A 15,028-nucleotide genomic window follows, 5' to 3' on the forward strand; every position below is an offset into this window, starting at 1 on the left:
AGAACGTTCGGTCGGCCGATCAGCTCCAGTTCCGGGTTCCCGAAGGCGACAGAAAATTCGAACAAGTCAGCCCTGTCTTTCTGAGGAAATCACATTCATACAAAATCAAGAACAATAAAACCCTGGACACTTTCAGATCACAGATCAATCTTCATCTGATTTTTATGCCTTCAATATGCCTTCTTAAAATTACGGTGCGGTGGGGTAGCCTAGTGGTTAAAACGTTCGCTCGTCACGCCGAAGATCCGGGTTCATTTCCCCATATGGGGACAATGAGAGAAGCCAATTTCTGGTTTCCCCCGCCTTGATATTGTTGTGATATAACTAAGAACAGCGTAAAACTAAACTCACTCACTCTTATTTGGTAAACTTGCATGATCACCTCAATGCACTGAGACACTGATTAATGTGTGCAGATTTTCTCTCGCTAATTTCTAATCATGCAAGGTATCTGTCCCAAAGCCAATATTTGTCCGAGGCCTGAGATCTGAGATCAGATAATAGCCAAGGAAAGCATGACAAGGAAATAAATGAGAGGTAATCGTTGTCTCCCTGAACATAATCCTGATGTCATTTTGTGGCAATATTTTGAGGAACTGATATTAGGACGATGATATAGTACAAACCTGTACAATATCTGTACAATTAAATCCCGTAACGATATATAATAGTGGAAGAACACAGCATACTGTATAAATACCTGTATTATTTACATGACTACTTATATTTGCCAAGAAACAACAACAATATCAGTATATATGTTATTCCAAATTAATGATTTGTGTAATATACCCCGTGGGTTATTTTGAAGAGTTCCACCAATCTGTAGTCTAGACGCTGTGATGGAGATGCACATGTATGTTATGTTTTTAGGTTTGTGTTGACCAATACGATTTGATCAGAACACAGGAACATAAAACGCAGTGAAGTTATTTTTGTATTTTGTAAAAATACATACATGATTTTTCTGTATAATGTGCAGGTCGTGTACAGTGTGTACTGTTTTTTGCTTAATATGTATTGATTTGTTCTCTTTGTGAGCGATTTTCAGTGCAGAATTCACTGAATACAATAATGCATGAAGCGAGGCGTTGTATTGTGTGAAACTGGCATGTTGTTATGTATGTAACTGAACCTCTGTATGTTTGTTAAATTAAGGTATTGTGTGAAACAAAAATAATTTAATTTGAGTAACTGAACCTCTGTATGTGTGTGAAACGGAGGTATTGTGTGAAATAGAGATATTGTATTGTGTTAAGCTGGGATATTGTAATGTAAGTAACTGACCCTATGTATGTGTGTGAAACAGAGGTATTGTGTGAAACTGAGATATTGTAATGTGAGTAGCTGAACCTCTGTTTTGTGTGAAACTGAGATATTGTAATGTGAATAACTGATCCTATGTATGTGTGTGAAACAGAGGTATTGTGTGAAACTGTGATATTGTAATTATTGTAATGTGAGTCACTGAAACTCTGTTCGTGTGTGAAATTGAGATATTTTATGTGTGAAACTGAGATATTGCAATGTGAGACACTGTATGTGGCCTATGTATGTGGGTGAAACAGAGGTATTGTATTGTGTGAAACAGTGGTATTGTATTTTGTGAAACAGAGGTATTGTATTGTGTGAAACAGTGGTATTGTATTGTGTGAAACAGAGGTATTGTATTGTGTGAGACAGTGATATTGTATTGTGTGAAACAGAGGTATGGTATTGTGTGAAACAGTGGTATTGTATTGCGTGAAACTGAAATATTGTAATGTGAGTAGCTGTTCAAAATTGCCTTTGTTCACCCAGCACAAAATGGGTACCCGGTGGGACGTCATGTGAATATAACCTTCCAGTGCCTAACAGACAGCTTGGGTTATCCGGGGTAATGATGGGCTGTACTTTGGTTGTTAGCACTGTGAACATTCACCTTGTGAATGGAGTTTAGCGCATTATAAATGCACTTGTCATCATTTGTGTGAAAATGAAACCCTGCATTGTGCATGACTCACTGGCACACTGTGAGTGAGTGAGTGAGTGAGTTTAGTTTTACGCCGCACTCAGCAATATTCTAGCTATATGGCGGCGGTCTGTAAATAATCGAGTCTGGACCAGACAATCCAGTGATCAACAGCATGATCATCGATCTGCGCAATTGGGAACCGATGACATGTGTCAACCAAGCCAGCGAGCCTGACCACCCGATCCCGTTAGTCGCCTCTTACAAGCATGGGTTGTCACAATGTGAGAAACTAGTACATGTAATCAGGACAATAGCACACTATGATCTCCATCAGACGGGTTGATTTGACAAGCGAACAAAGCCCCTTTAATACAATCACCCACGACAGCCAGATCGCCTTGCCCTAGTACCCTTTAAGATGCAATATCAAATCTTTCTCCGCGGAAATACTACATTGTATTTTGACAAGATAGAAAAATTAAACATCTTCTTGAGGTACCCAACAGCAAACACCGCGAGCGTATGGTGTCACTGCATTGTCCTGTGAGATTGCTATTAACGTCAGTGCATGTTTTTATGTAAATAACACAAGATTTCATTTCAACAGTAATGGATTCTGCTGTTTTTGTAAATAAACAAGCGCTCTGTGTCAAGAGCTCCATACTAATCGGTCAACAGCCTCCGTCTCCATCCTCAGAGCTACGCAGTACCTTCATCACCAGAGCCACACACTATACATCCTTTGAAACAAAACCTGATTCGACTTTTGACACCTTCCCTTGGGGTTCATGACCATTAAGAAGCATACTGCTATAAATTAAAAAATAACCTATGGGAGTTTGACACGATCCCTGAATGATTTTGTCGTTCCTTTGAAAAGAACGTGCCTATTGGATGCGTATCATGGTTTATATACTGTGTGATGTGATGAAGTTACAGATTCCATCTAGCTTATGATAGGCCTTGTGACATGTAATTCGATCCACTGAGGCTAAACGACGATGAATAGTATCGTTAAGACGTCGAGCACAAGCTCCGTCAGGTCGTTAACGCTAATTGACGGACATTGGATTTGCTATAAAATAGACGATCTACTTTGACATCCGGGCAATACCGCCGACATGCTTCGTTGCTAAGCACCAGAAGTTACGTTAAAGCTGTGGATTCAGTTTTGGATCAAAGGTAATGATAAAAGACAAGATGTACGCTACAATATATTTTTTATGGAAACTATTTGTCTGGAAAAAATATTTGCATTACATTGAAATAGTGTGTTAGTAGTGTTGCACAAAAAGCGAAGAACACATATGCCATACATGTAGAATTCAAGAGCATTATGTTCGAGTCACCTCTATATAATGAACTGATAATGAAGTTGGTAGCTAATGTTTTTTCAATGTAAACCCTTCCGAGTTCCACTTAATTCTGCCAACACTTCTGGAGGGTCTGGTTCCTACTTGGGGCACGATGAAACAATGGCACTCTCACTGTGCACAATCTAGTACATTTCACTGTCGTACATTTCAGTCATAAATACAAACCCGCTGCACAGCTGCATTGGCCTGCTGGAACAACACATCTTTATTGGATTTTCCATGATGATAAACAGTCATAGTTACCCGCAGTTACATAAGCAGATTAACGCCTACGACGGCTTTAATATTTCGTAGGCGCTTAAGCAGCAGGATGTTGTTCGAATCTCGGACAATCAAAGCCATCCTTTTACAGCAAGACTGAACAGCCTTTGCGTTCTATGGAGGAGGAGACGTAAGGTATTTCAACAGCTTTGTTCTTTAGTATTTGATTCATAGTGGTCAAACCAAGATTCATCCAAAAACAGCTAAGCCTGCTTCAAAACGACGGAGATCTCCAAAATGATGAATCGAGTCAGGAGCCATAGAACCCAGAGTGATGAAGCCTTCATCATGCCGAGGTCATTCCTTGGAATGTCCACATGAACAACTCTTTCAGGGGAGCTGCCCACTGTACTGTCCACCTGACGCGTGGGGACTCGTTGATCATCCGTAACCACACGTATCCTCATGTATCATGTATCCTCCGTAACCATACGTATCCTCCTGTATGGCACTTAAAAGTCTTTTCGATCTTGGAGCATATTCGAGGCGCTCTTCCCTTACACTCCCAATAACAGAGGCATGGATGAAGCATCGTCCCATAAAGTTAGCACTATGTTTTCACAGACGGACATTGCAGTTGGCCATTTCAGTTGACAGTTAATATCCTACTGTGTTCATCTTCATCGACAGCGAGTGTGAAGCCCATTTCCGGTGTTCCTCCACCGTGATATTGCTGGAATATTGCTAGAAGCCACTATAAAACTAAACTCACTCACTTACTCACTCATCGACAGATAAATTAGACAGTTGTGGCTTTTGAGTATTTGGTACAGAGGCGTGATTACACAATGCCATTTAGAAATTTGTCGTCAAATGTAACATATGTTATATTTGGGATTACACTTTCTTAGTAAAGTTCAGATTCTAGTACTTTTGTTGGATTGAGTCCCACATCTGTACTTTACTAAGAAAGTGTAATTCCAAATATATCATAGGTTGCATTTGACCACTTTCTAAATGGCATTGTGTATTCATATCTTTCGGCCGTGGGAGCCGTGCCAATTTACACTTATCAGAGGAGTACACGAAGTCCGCAGACCAGACTACCAGTTATCCGACACTTTGTGTGCTGGCGATTAGGTGCCTGACTCTGAGGGTGTGGGTTCGAATCCCGGGTGGGACTCAACTAAAAAAATTACTAGAATTTGTACTTTGATAAGAAAGTGTAATCCCAAATATAACATATGTTGGTACAGAGGCATTACTAACCATGAACGCTATCGTACCTTAGAACATTTCAGCCACGCTTCCTACGTCAGTGGAGGTTTTGACATTTGTTTCTTAGTAATTGTTCGTTTGATGAATCAGTGATCATAACAAGAATTGTGCTGGTACTTGGGCTCAGAATTTTTCAGCCACGCCTCGTACGTCCATGGACGTTGTAACGTTTTATTTGTTGAAAGTTGAGCGGCATTGAGATCAGAGAATTTGATCATAGAATAATCAGCCTTTGATATCCGTCGATAAAGATTCCATAAAGAAATTATAGGTTTGAATCCAGAGCAATGGATCACTGAAAACAGTGGTGATACAAACTGCTTGTGAATCGGGCATGTCATGTTCGCTACTTGCACACATTCATTTGAGAGCTAAGTCTTTGTATGATGCCACCCTCTAGCCGCCTGTCCGCGACTGATTACCGGATACGTCAGGACCTTCCTGAATCAAAACCTCAAAGATGTTATGCCATGCATAGTCATAATTCACACGAACCAACAACTCTGGACAAAATCCACGAAAATACATATCTTGGCTGCGGCAGTACAACACAAACAGAATCTGTTACACATGCTTCTGTCCATAGATGTAGTATACCTTTACCACGACGCATACATTCGTTGGTATTCCAAGGAGAAAAGACCTTCCTGCTTCCTGTGGTATTTTATCACAGCGGTATTTGAACTGAGTGGTAGCTACATTCTGGAAATAAGGCCCGGAAATACAGTTTGGCGCCTGCGTGTCTGTTTTCATCAACGCTTGTAGGAGTAATCGTGCCATGTATACGAAGTATTAGTCTAAAAAAACACATGCTACTAGCGATATCCTAGAAAATGTGTTTATAAATCTAACGTTTATACTCAAAGAAACAAAATCTGAAAGTCAAGTGCATTTAACTGTAAATTCGTTATTCTGAATAATTCGTTTAAACATGAATAAATACAAATATGCTAGATACTCGGCAAAAGGCGCCATAATTTGCTGTGCAGTGGTTTGTCCCTGGTGGGATATAACAACGATCTTGGGTTCAAGTGTACGATACCTCCCATCTCAACCTCACATACGGGGATGTAGCTTCAACACTGTCCTTTGACAAAACAGCTCACCGTAACACTGGAATGTGGACGTCAAACACTGTACCACTACAGAGAATGGATGTGAAGAGCCAAATTGGATGCTTTTACCTCAATGCTAACCCAACGCCCCAAATCACGTGACGCACATGGCATTGACAAATCTTACATTTGTGGCGAGAAACTTCCCTGCAGTCCCAGTAAGCATCATTGTAAATATTCAAAGCTCTTTTTCCGTTATTGAATCAATAATATATGAGAAGATATCAAACTGACAAAGCCTCATCCAGCATATTTATTTTGTTACACAGTTCAGTTAGAATGGTTTCAGTATACGATTTAATACTGTTGTGTCGAACTCGAGCGGACTTTGTACTGATTTCGACTTACCCGGGTGTTTTTCATCGTGACTCGCGGCCTCAAAAGTATGAGATCGTAATGTAGCGATACTGAGTCTGCCAAAATACCAACGAGCCGTTCGCCAGACTCCTTGATCAAACACGTTTATTGTGTCGAAAGATGTTCAATCAGAATACACAAACGTTCGTCGCAGACGTCATGACCGATTCCATTATGCCAGATTTGGAACATGAAACGTATTTCCAATTCCAATTGTGGCAATAGTATAAGAGCTTAGCTTGTAATTGTCCAAGCTTTAATATCCAAATAACAGAAATTTATCACGCAAGCACTTTATTGTGGAGAATATACCATGTCCGTGACTAAATCTATATTTCTCCCTCTCCTCTGTCTTCATTTGAAGCCTATTCTTGGAAACACGGAGACTGCTCGTCTCAATCTGAAGCTTCCTGGACGACAGAGTCAATAATGCATTATGTTGTGTTTTCAAACATCAACGCAAGACCACTTCGTAGCCAATGAAACTTCGAGATCGAATTTTAATCTTCTTGACAGCTGTTATTCATCATTTGTCGATTAACATCCATACCCGTTTATGAAGCCAAAATATGCTTTCGATTCTGGCATTTTGGTCAACTGTATTTCAAAGTCAGGTCCCGTTTCTCTGGTCTCAATCTGTTTAAATGCTTTCACTGAAGTCAGGTCTTTCTGTTGTGTGTGCTGATGCCTTTAGAACCAATATTGACTTTGGCCGAGCTGTTTCTATGAATTTACCATGCTACAATGTTATTGCGATGGAACCACGGTAACACCCGACACCGACATGTTTCGTATTCCGTTTAATCGGAATTCCTACAGAGAGCATGCCCGTCATGTTTGCTCATTTAAATTTCATTTTCCGCGTTGAAAGATTCCCTGTAGTTTTATACGACATTGTGTAAAGCCTCCATCAGTTTTCTGCATTTCTTCTATTGCGTGCACGTTAATTATGTTCCATACTGAAAAAAACTAAATAGAATATTGTAAGCAGATAAGAAGGCCTCGCTTTCTGCTTCATATGATCTCTGACGTGATGGAGGCATTCAAACGAACACAATAGTATCATTGTATAACGTAATGGACGAGCGTGTTCACCGATGGCGGACCGCATTATATTGTGAGCCAGTGCTGTCCAATTCCTACACTATTTGCCTTTATTGTGAAACTCAAATTAAAAATATCTCCAATTCTGTGTATGCGTGTATTGATTCCGATTAAGACTGATTTAATTACCTCTGAGATTACACCGCTGCTTTGATTACCGTGCTCAGCGCTGCAGTTTAGGGACGTCATCATCGCCACAAATGGACAGAAAGCCATTTGTAGATCAGCAAAAACACCCTATGTTACGTTATTAATATTTAGGATAATTGTAAATAATCACCAGTTAGGAAAGTAGTGTGACTCATTTACAAGTGCACGTTATTTGTATCTGTGAATATTCTCTTTTGACCTAAAACTGGAAAACCGCCATGTTGATTCTGGTTTGATAAGCACGGGGCGCAACTGGGCTATTTTCTTTTAATCTAAGCTGTTTGCACAGCTGTCTTCTACGGTCTAGACCAAGTGTAATAAGAAATCATACTGCCCAGGTCACGGCAGCCTAATGACGTTGAACAAGCAGCCGTCCTCAAACCCTCAGTAGTACAAAAATATTCCTTGAAAGATATCCGTCTAGAATAAACAGAGTTGCATCAATAAAACACGAGATGATCACATATATGATTCATAAGGTTATCCCAGAGCCATCGTCGCTTTTGAAGAACGATTTGTAATTTTAACAACACAATTCGGGATAAGTAAACCTACGTCTTAAATAGAAGGATCTACGGTAATTTTACAGGCACTATGCATGGACGTTCATACAATGGGAACATTATTGGCTCATGGGATATTGAAGAAAAGGTACAACCATCATTCATCTGGAAATTGATACCAATAACACGCACAGCACAACGAGTCCACTTTTGAATGCTGACTTCGTGACCTTTACAGCTTCTATTTCCAGAAAGGTTGTCGTACAATGGTTGGCATAAATGCATAAAAGTTAAAATCCTTTGTCGCGGTTTGCGGACATAATGCAAAACACCGCACACAAGGGAAGAATTTTTCTATTTTGACACCACAATTATCATACACAGGAGAAATTAATCATGATGGAATACTTGATCTAAATTGGTAAAACGATATTAGAAATGCACATCCACTACACACTCCTTAAATGCTAGGGTTACATAAAACGTCCACCATTGTAGCGGATATTAGTTTCAAGTATTAGTCCTTTGACAATAATGAACGAAATGGACACGTATTACTGCAGTGAAATATTACAGTAGATATTTTGACGTCAACGTCAAGAAGAAGAACATTGGGGTAAAGTGGGAACCGACGTTTTAGGATTAGCAGTGCATAATATTGTCACGATTTTGTGACATAGTGTGTATGCGTTGGCCAGTGAGGGAATCTGTCCAACGTTTGTCCGTGGTCAAGTTCAGCCAACATGGTTGACGGTGTATGACGTTACCCGTATGATATGTTACACGTGTCCCCAACATAAAACGCGAGTTCAATCAGGGGAACACCTTCGCCTGTTGCCGATCATTGCAGTCTGTGGTAGTCAGTACTGACGAGTCGAAAGGCAAATTGTAGACCCACACGGCTTGCAAGCGGGACTTGACAGGTTTCCGGTATGTTGTGCCAATGGTACTGTCCAGTGAAAGTTCCTTGATTGGAACAACGGCCACAGCATGTCGATAGCCGCGCACGTCTTGCGTGCTCTAGACGCCGAAACGCTAGTTCCTACACAGCTGACGTAACTGTCACACATGTATGATAAGCTGGATCACTACAAGTGCCAGAAATAATGGTTCAGTGAGATAAATCGAACTTAACTCAAAAGTGTCAATATCAGACATGTTTCCCAAACGTGTGTGGCGCTACTGCGGGTGAAATGTACAAAATATAGATTGTGTTTCAGTGTTAGGTCTTTCAGACATAATCAGCATTTCATTGCATAGCATGTATGTCGTCAACACCTAGCGTTGTTAAATTCTAAATATATAGTTAATTATGATCTATGGTTTTGAAGATTACAGTAGACTGTCTCAGTCATAGTACAACATATGAAGATTTTGGACGGTTAACCTACAACTGGACAGTTAACCTCCTATTTTGGACGGTTAACCTTCCTCCAACGGGAAGACCAAGCACTGATACTGACTTAGTGTAGTGACTTAGTGTAACCGTGTGCAAACATCGCGTTGACATTGTATAATTATTGGAATGTAAAAGAGATTATGTTCAATTTTGTTTGATTATTATACGACGCACTATACATTGAAATAATCGTAACTGGTTAAATACTGTCACTGGAGTCTGGTCTGTCTGTTGAGTGTGCTGTTGCCTTTAGAAGACGCACTATACATAGTAATAATGGTATATTTATTTAGTTACAGTGAAAGCTGTCAAAACCGGCAGTTGTACAATCCGGCAAGTTGTCAACACCGGCATAAAATCTCAGTCCCGCCCGTGGCTAGTGCATTTATCATCATTTAAAAGCTCTGCAATCCGGCAGCTGTCAATTCCGGATCTCGGCATGAGATGAGCCGCCCGAAAATGGGTTTATACTGCAATCAGCGCTGTCTTATCCGGCGCATGGCAAGGCGTCGGCTTGATATGTATTGTCACCAATTAATCTTGCGTTGAAACTACATGGTTGCCGTCAAAGACAATTTAATCTTAGTTCAGCATGGGTATACTTGAACATGTAACTGGTGAGTTGACATGTTTTATTGTGATACAACAATGTATATGACAGTGACAAAACTGGTTCACTTCTAGTCGGAGGTAACCGTGTCATCTGTACAATCCGGCACGCTGTCTAAACCGGATTATTTCTTTAGTCCCGACGAGTACTGTATGTTTTATGTTTGTTTGCAAATGCTCACCTACCTTTGTTCTACCTGACAGCTGCCCTGTTCATTCCTGTAGTGTCGCCGCTTGAACCATACATAGGTCTGCAACAAAGGATATATTAATAATAATCATAATAATAATATGGGTATTTATATAGCGCTACACTTAGATTATCTGTCCATATATCAGATTATGCAGATATAGTTGAAAGTCTTTTGTCATATGTACGACATCCTCCTCAAAATTTCGAACAAGGAAATATAAGTTTGCATTCTTGGACAACTCTCCGCCTGAGCAAAATATCATTGTACATACATGTACCTCCCGCAGAGTGTAATATCATTCCACAATCATTTTCACAAATACTCATGGAAGTGTAGTGTGTCAGTGTTTCAAATTTCACCTCAGACTGATATCCTATCGCTTCAAGCCTAGTGGGTAAAGTGTTCGCTCGTCACCCCGAATACCCGGGTTCGATCTCCCACAAACGTACAATGTGTGAAGGCCTTTCTGCTGTCCCCCGCCCTGATATTGCTGGAATATTGCTAACATCGGCATAAAACCATACTCACTCACTCTGGATCTATGCTAAAAGCTAAACTAAACTCACTCACCCAATAACGCAGCTTAACTATTATACATACACGTTATCATAATATCGATAATATGATAATAGTAATATAGAAACATAATCCTAACCCTAATATTATTGTACCAGTAATACCCTAAACCCCAACTCATATTGCACTACTGTTACCTTGGCCTACCTCTTATCGTACGGACATATTTGCAGTTACTTGAACTTCACATCCCACATTACACTAGTATTAAATAAACGTTACCTTTATCCCAATACTATCACAATAACATTGCATCAAAATTATTTTACTCGCATTTACATTATTCATTAAATCCGAGAAAAAATGTTCGTATTTTATACACGCTCTTCATTAATTCCACAAGCATCATTCAAGTATGGTTTTAACTCTCCCCTAATCCCTATGGCAATGAACCAACGAGTACATTATTCTTCTGACCTCAATACAATTGTACTGATATTTACAGTTTATTCTCCAGTCACTTCATAGGTTATCTCCCATTAGTCCAACAGCATTGTTCCAGTGTAAACAACTCCTTTCCTAACCCAGTTCCATTGTGTTGGTGATTACAGATCTCCCCAAGCTCATTAGCATAATGACTATACCGGTATTTGTCTTTCTACTTTAAGCCCGTGACCAGTGCAACAGTATTTACAACTTTCCTTTGAGTACAACAGCAACAGAAGACGGTTTCCATCTTTCCTTTGAAACCAACAACATTCTGGTCGGGTTTGTAACTCTGTTATGCCAGCAATACAATACCAACAACACAACTCCCCTTTGGGTCCGGTATTACCGTTGCATGGTTTTATACTCTTCTGTAAGCCCAACAACACTCACTGTTCCTGAAGTTACGAATGTCCTGAAAGCCTAACAATACTGTTCCTAGGCTTACAATTATCATGTAAGCCCACAACTCTCGTCCTGAGTTTACAACTCCCCTGTAAACCTACCAACACGGATCGAGGGTTGAGAACTCTCATCTGAGCCCAAATACACTGTTCCTTGGGTAACAACTCCCCTGTTTGTCCAACAACACAGTTTTTTGTTTTACAACTCCTTGTTAGCCCAACAACACAGTTATAGGTTTACAATTTCCTTGTTAGCTCAACAACACAGTTATAGGTTTACAATTTCCTTGTTAGCTCAACAACACAGTTATAGGCTTTACAATTTCCCCTTGTTAGCCCAACAACACAGTTATAGGTTTACAATTTCCTTGTTAGCTCAACAACACAGTTATAGGTTTACAACTTCCTTGTTAGCTCAACAACACAGTTATAGGTTTACAATTTCCTTGTTAGCTCAACAACACAGTTATAGGTTTACAATTTCCTTGTTAGCCCAACAACACAGTTATAGGTTTACAACTTCCTTGTTAGCCCAACAACACAGTTATAGGTTTACAACTTCCTTGTTAGCTCAACAACACAGTTATAGCTTTACAACTTCCTTGTTAGCCCAACAACACAGTTCGTAGGTTTACAACTTCCTTGTTAGCTCAACAACACAGTTCATAGGTTTACAACTTCCTTGTTAGCCCAACAACACAGGTTTACAACTTTTTTGGCTCAACAACACAGTTTACAACTTCCCCAACAACACAGTTATAGCTTTACAACTTCCTTGTTAGCCCAACAACACAGGTTTACAACTTCCTTCAACAGTTAGGTTTACAACAACCCTTTGTTAGCCCAACAACACAGTTCGTAGGTTTACAACTTCCTTGTTAGCCCAACAACACAGTTCGTAGGTTTACAACTTCCTTGTTAGCCCAACATCACAGTTTATGGGTTTACAACTCCCTTGTTAGCCCAACAACATAGTTATAGATTTACAACTTTCTTGTTATGAGGAATCCCCTTGTTATGTTCTGAATATTAGCCCAAATACACTGTTCCTTGGGTAACAACTCCCCTGTTTGTCCATGAAGGTTTACAACTTCCTTGTTAGCCCAACAACACAGTTATAGGTTTACAACTTCCTTGTTAGCCCAACAACACAGTTATAGGTTTACAACTTCCTTGTTAGCCCAACATCACAGTTCGTAGGTTTACAACTCCCTTGTTAGCCCGACAACACAGTTCGTAGGTTTACATGTTCAACTGTTCTTCACGAACGACTCCTATAATCACAACTTGATAATAATTCTAGTAAATAAACACACGATTATGTAGTCGGGATCCTACAATCGACACTTTTTATGCCCGTGAAAAGGTGTTGTGTTGTGTTGTGTTGTAATTATTTACAGGGAACAAAAACTTTAGGTAGCACTTAGTGAGTGAGTGAGTCTGGTTCTACGCCGCGCTTAGCAATATTCTAAGAATATCACGGCAGGGGACACCAGAAATGTGGAATCGAACCCTGGCCTTCGGCATGACACGCGAACGCTTTAACCACTAGGCTACGCCACACCCAGTAGGTAAAGGTCCACTTTGTTTGACGGCGCTCTGATCATGATGATTACGAATGTACACCGATATGTTGACAAGTAGACGGAAAGTAACAGCAAACTGACAACGGTATCTTGGCATTGTCTGACTGACTGACTGAGTTTGGTTTTACGCCGCTTTTAGCAATATTCCAGCAATATCACGGCGGGGGACACCAGAAATGGGCTTCACACATTGTACCCATGTGGGGAATCGAACCCGGGTCTTCGGCGTGACGAGCCAACGCTTTAACCACTAGGCTACCCCACCGCCCTCTTGGCATTGTGTTTATGCAAGACGTGGCTGTCTTCTCTTACATAACGCTTAAATCATTAACAATACACATTCGAAAGAAACAAAGAGAAGCAATAGTCATTAATCATTTTGACAGACCATGTGTCACGTTACAGGTTCTCGCATTCAGTTGTGTAATATATTCATTGAATGCATTAAAGTTGATTGGCTTGTATTGATTATTGCGCGATCAGTTCCGATTCACGTTGAACGTTCGAAGATGTAAGGCAGTATATATACAGCACACATTTTGATAGAGATTATGCTATTGCACTGGTATATAATGTAACTTATCATGAAGCTTGATATATACTAAGGGTGTTCTATGACTGACTGACTGAGTTTAGCTTTATGCCGCCTTTAGCAATAGTCCAGCAATATCACGGCCGGGGACACCAGAAATGGGCTTCACACATTGTGCCCATGTGGGGAATCGAACCCGGGTCTTCGGCGTGACGAGCCAACGCTTTAACCACTAGGCTACCCCGCCGCCCCTTGTTCTATGAAGGCCACCTTGGTATTTAAGGTGTCAAGCATAAACGATAACAAACACAAACATCAACTTTCAGGGTGACAACTGGTGGTTAAAGCGTTCACATGTGATGAAGATGTGACGTCATTCTCGGGTGTCTGTCTTTGGTGATGATGGCAGAGGGGTAGCCCAGTGGTTGAAGCGTTCGATCGTCACTACGAAGACCCGGGTTCGATTCCCCACATGGGTACAATGTGTGAAGCCCATTCCTGGTGCCCCTGCCGTGATGTTGCCGGAATGTTGCTAAAGCGGCGTAAAATTATACTCACTCACTCATTTGAGTGATGAAATACTTTTCAACGAAAAACGTCTCTAAACCTTAATAACTCTCTCATTCGTTCTCTATCTCTTTCAGCACATTACAAATGACACCTGCTGAACAAACAGTTGTAGCGTTAAAATGTTTACCTTATCTTTTTAAGTGAGTGAGTTGTGTTTTACGCCTCTTTTAGTAATATTCCAGCAATATCACGGCGGGGAACACCAGAAATGGCCTTGACACACTGTAGCCATGTGGGGAATCAAACCCTGATCGTCGGCGTGACGAGCGAAAGCTTTAATCACTAGGCTACCACAACGCCCCTAGGTGGATAGGGGGAAAATCGCACATTTAGTAATACAGTTATCATTGTGTGTGTGCGTGCGCGCGCGTGTGTGTGCGCGCGCGTATATGTGTGTGAGAGAGTTCATGCACGTGGGCGTGTGAGTGTGAGTGAGTTGAGTGAGAGAGTGCACCAGTGCTTGGACTCCACGCTTCACGAATTGAAAACACGTCACCAAAGTATGGAAATTTGGACAGGTCACTGGAGACAAAATACACCGTTTTCTATATTTCTATTAATTCATAGATCATTCATGATAATTATTAAACGTGTTTCTACATGCATTATGGAAACATTATGTCATCATGACCCTAAGCACACCACGTATATCCATGCATGTTCCTCACATAGTTTTTCACGAAATTCCCTAGAT

The 15,028-nt window shown here is 40.5% G+C and overlaps 1 protein-coding gene across 7 annotated transcripts in view; it reads right to left on the bottom strand.

Moving 5' to 3' along the window:
- Positions 1–15,028, bottom strand: part of LOC124255169 (5-hydroxytryptamine receptor-like) — a 206,861-nt gene that overhangs the window by 68,393 nt on the left and 123,440 nt on the right. For 6 of the 7 annotated variants that reach the window (XM_046689004.1, XM_046689002.1, XM_046689007.1 and 3 more), the window contains one exon: positions 10,233–10,297. The gene's annotated coding sequence lies outside the window, so the exon portion shown is untranslated. Of the gene's footprint in view, positions 1–6,242; positions 7,241–10,232; positions 10,298–15,028 lie in introns of those variants that run through there. The other variant, XR_006892634.1, reaches the window with a different exon arrangement.

This window comes from Haliotis rubra, unplaced genomic scaffold, assembly GCF_003918875.1.
Source record: "Haliotis rubra isolate DU_JTF1 unplaced genomic scaffold, ASM391887v1 Scf596, whole genome shotgun sequence".
NCBI lineage: Eukaryota > Metazoa > Mollusca > Gastropoda > Lepetellida > Haliotidae > Haliotis > Haliotis rubra.